Raw genomic sequence first — 4,638 nt, forward strand, 5'->3', positions numbered from 1 at the left:
ATACCACAGCTTCTCTATCCCCTGGTTTGTTGATGGGCACTTGGGAGAATTGTTTTATGGCATCATCTGACCTGCTATGGAGAACACATCAAGTGTTCTTTACAGCGATGTGTATTCTGCTATTGTTTGATGTTGTTGTTGTTGATTGTCTTTGAGTCAAGCACAACTCAGAGGGATACTATAAACAAAAGGCCTGAAGCCTTTCTATAACTATCAATATTTATCAAAGTTCATAGAGTTTCCAGAGGCACGTTGTTTAGGAAGCAGATGCCACTCCTGCTTCCAAATTGTTGGATAGTTGTTGTTATGTGCTGTTGAGTTGCTTGAGACTCATAGTGACCCTGTGTTCAAAAGCCCTAAGCCCTGCTCTATCCTGTGCTAACCTCACTGCCTATGACACACCTACTCCTATTACCCCAATCACTGATCTCAATCATCTCATTGAGGGTCTTCATTTTTTTGCACTGTCCCTCAACCCTCCCAAGCATAATGTCTCTCTCCAGTGACTTGTCCCTCCTTGCAACATGCCCAAAGTATGTCAGACAAAGCTTCAGAATCCTTTCCTCCAAGAAGCAGCCCGGTTTCACCGTCTCCAGGACAAACCTGTTTGTTCTCCTAGCAGTCCATGGTATATTCAACATATTCAATAGCACAGCTCAAAGGCATCAATTCTCTTTTTATCATTCCTAATCATTGTCCAGCTCTCTGATGCATAGCACGTAATTGGGAAGACTATGGCCTGGATCAGGCACACCTTAGTCTCCAACCTGATGTCATTGCTCTTCAGTACTCTTGAGAGGTCCCTCACAGCTGACTTTGCCAATGCAACTCATCTCTTGATATCCTGGCTGCTGGTACCAAGAGTGTTGACTGTGGAATCAAGCAAGCTAAAGCTGTTAACAATCTCACATCTCTTCACCATCCATAATGATGCTACCAGTTGACCCAGTTGGATAGAGTATCCTATAAATACTTTTGGGTCAAGTGGGCATATCTCTCTGTTGGGGCCTGGCTAACTTCTAAAGCAAGATTAGCCCTGCACCAAAAGACCAGCAAGACTTAATTCTATCTTGGCTATAGTATGTGCTTGACAGAAAACAACTCAAGGAAGTAGGATGTTAAAAAGTAAGCCATTTTGCATCCTTTTTATGCAAGTAGCCTTTTTGTGCCAGGTTCAAAAGTGCAGAACTGTTCATCATTGAATGTTTGAAGGGAAATAGAGACAAGTTTAACCATTCCTTGAACCCTAGAACTAAGCAGGGATGTGGATAATGGAATGTACCTCCTTAAAGACTGTTTATACTCAAATGCTAATGGTCTTGCCTGATAAGAAAAATAAGCAACCTTACTTGCCTCAGCTAGTAAGTGGTTTGTAAATCAGAATGAAATGCACTGTCAATATTGAGGCTGAGTTGTTTTTCTAGTCACTGCAAAAGAGAACCTAAGACAGGAGCTCGAGAATAAACTTTGCTATCCGCCATCAGCTGGTAGCCTCTCTGTGTCTTCATTTTTAATCCAAGTCCCTTCTCTCGGTGGAACTGTTTGATGTAACGAGGCTGGACCCCATTATCTCTCCCTGCCATTGATTAGAACCGACCCAACTCATAACTGACCCTCCATTGGATTTCTGAGGCTGTAAATATCACCAGAGGCGACTGGCCATCTTTCTCCCGTAGTGTTTTTCCACCACCAGAAAAGCAACTTTTATTAGCGTTCAACTTCCTAAGAACCAGGTCAGCAGAGCTCCGCTAAGTTGGTTGATCGAATCTATCAATTTAGTCTTTGGGTTTTTTTGTTGTTGTTGTTCTTTGATCTGCATTTTCTAGCAGTTACTGAAAAGAGTGTTGACATCTCCAACTAGAAACGTCGACTTGTCTGTATTTTTTTCCTTTCAACTCTGTCTATCAATTGAGTGCAAATTTCTGCATCTTTTTTTCATACGGAAGGTGTAGCCTTTTGAAGTGTCAGACTTCATGGGAATTAATGAGCCTTCCCTTTGGATGCTTGACTTTGGTTGGGCCCTGGTGTTTCCTGCCTGTTTTATGTCTTACATCTGACAGATCAGGGAATAGGAAGCTGCAGGTCTGCTTTGCTGTGCTTGGCGTGTCCCTCTTGGGCAGAGTGCCTTTGAAAGCTCCCTTTCCTCACCTTCTTGTCTGTCCTTCTATTTTTTCCCCTCCTTCATTTTTAATTCTTCTATTACCTAGTAGTTTTCATACCCAGTTTCTATGCAGTTGATTTTTGTCCTCTGGTCATTCTGCTATTGATTTCTATTTTTTATGGTGTTTTGATCTGAGAAGAAGGTTTGTGTTATTTAAAAGTATTTTATGGGGGAGCTCTGGTGGCCTAGTGGCAAGGAGCTGCAACTACAATCCAAGAGGCGCACGGTTTGAATCCACCAGATGCTCTGCCGGGGAAGGAGGGACAATCTCCTCCTGTACCAGTCAGATCCGATTTGACGGTACACTCACACAATAATAAAAAAAACAACAACGTATTTTATTTATGCTTGTTTTGTGATCTAGTTCATGGTCTACTTGGAGAATGATCTGTGAGCACTGGGAAAAGTGCCTATTCCTGTCTTAGGGGATGGTGGAGTGTCTTGTATGTGCATGTGAGTTCAAATTGATGGGTCGTGAATGATTTTTTATTATATAATTTCTTCCTCTCAGTCATTTAGTTCCTTTAAGGAGATGAAAAGATATTTTCCAGATTTTAAAATCTATTTCTAGTGACAAAAATGGTTGAACTCGTCTTTTGCCAGAGGAGCACATATAGTTGTTGTTATGTGCCATTGAGTCGCTTGTGGCTCATAGCGACCCTATGTACATGAGCTCTAAATGCCGTTCTATCCTGTGCCAACCTCACCATCTCAAACACACTCATTCCCACCACTCCAGTCACAGAATCGATCCATCTCATTGAGGGTCTTCCTCTCCTGCACTGTCCCTCCACTCTCCCAAACATGATGTCCTTCTCCCTATGTACATGAGCTCTAAATGCCGTTCTATCCTGTGCCAACCTAGCCATCTCAAACACACTCATTCCCACCACTCCAGTCACAGAATCGATCCATCTCATTGAGGGTCTTCCTCTCCTGCACTGTCCCTCCACTCTCCCAAACATGATGTCCCCCCCAAGGACCAGTCCCTCCTTGCAACATGCCCAAAGTATGTCAGGTGAAGCTTCAGAATCCTTGACTCCAGGGAACATTCTGGCTTCACACTCTCCAGGACAAACCTGTTTGTTCTCCTAGCAGTCCATAGTATATTCAATACTCTTCTCCAGCACCACAGCTAAAAGGCATCAATTCTCCTGTCCTCCTTAGTCATTGTCCAACTCTCTGATGCATAACACACAATTACAAAGACTATAGCCCAGATCAGGCACACCTTAGTCTCCAGCCTGACATCGTTGCTCTTCAGTACTCTTGAGCGGTCCCGCACAGCTGACTTTCCCAATGCAATTCGTCTCCTGATTTCCTGGCTGCTGTTACCAAGAGTGTTGATTGTGGAGCCAAGCAAACTAAAACTGTTAACTAAATCTCTTCACCGTCCATACGATGCTGCCAGTTGGCCCACGTATAGTAGCTTATATTATGTCATGTGATCAATCTGTAGTTAGTTTTCCGCTGCTTCCGTTTTGTTGCTGTTAGTAAATCTTGGCAAGCTTTCCATGGAAACCGTGACAGCACAACTCATTGATTTTTTTTTTAGGATTTGTATCAGTTAGTGTTGAGCATGAGAGACTATGGCAGGTGCTGAAATGATTAGGATGCAGTCTGGCCAGAACATACACCATGAAGAAATCATGGGGAAGGATTAGGCTGGTGACGTTAGCGGATCTTAGATTTAAGAACTTTCTCTCTTATATACGAATTCTCTGGAGCACCCCACATATTGTTGTTGTTACTGTCAGACAAAAGTTGACCAACCACTGTGATTGTTGGTACAGCTACTGTCAGATAAGGTCATTGAGTTGACTACAACTTGTAGCAATTCTATAAACAGCAGATATGAACCTTGCCTCTCCTGTCTCCAATCTACTCGAGCCAATTGGTACAGTCACTGTCTATCCATCTTGTTGTGGGGTCTTCCCCTCTGTCTAAGACCCTCCAGCTTTCCCACCACAATGGCCTTATCTAAGGGAGGAGGTGAGGGTGGTTCTATAATGTGACACTTAAAAGGTTGTAACCTCAACAATTATTGTAATTCTTTTTTTTAGAAGGCCATTTTAATTGCCATATTGTTTAGCTAAGCCTTATTGTCTTGGTGTCCTTCAAAACTGTCAGTTGGTTTAAAATTAGGGGTGGGAGGGGGGAGATGATAAGCACATTGTTGTAATTGATTTGTATGTTTGAATTGTCTTATCAGAAACAAGGTTATAAACGTCAACTGTTAAGACAGATAAATAAACCTTAAAAAAAAACCCCTAAAACAAAGAAAAGAAGGTTGGATCCACTGTTTTAAGGAGAGAGACAGAGAAGAGAAAGGATAGAGAGATAAAGGAGAGAGAGAAGAGAGAGAGAGAAAAGAAAGGAAAGAGAGAGGAGAGAGAGAAGAGAAAGGAAAGAGATAAAGGAGAGAGAGGAGAGAGAGAGAGAAGAGAAGAGAAGAGAAGAGAAGAGAAGAGAAGAGA

At 42.4% G+C, this 4,638-nt stretch overlaps 1 protein-coding gene across 1 annotated transcript in view; it reads left to right on the forward strand.

The window, feature by feature from the left end:
- The window catches only part of LOC102871713 (orphan sodium- and chloride-dependent neurotransmitter transporter NTT5-like), a 17,721-nt gene that overhangs the window by 9,911 nt on the left and 3,172 nt on the right, over nucleotides 1-4,638 (forward strand). The gene's annotated exons all lie outside the window — the stretch shown is intronic.

Source organism: Elephantulus edwardii, unplaced genomic scaffold (genome assembly GCF_000299155.1).
Source record: "Elephantulus edwardii isolate Elephantulus edwardi_28Jun2011 unplaced genomic scaffold, EleEdw1.0 scaffold00236, whole genome shotgun sequence".
NCBI lineage: Eukaryota > Metazoa > Chordata > Mammalia > Macroscelidea > Macroscelididae > Elephantulus > Elephantulus edwardii.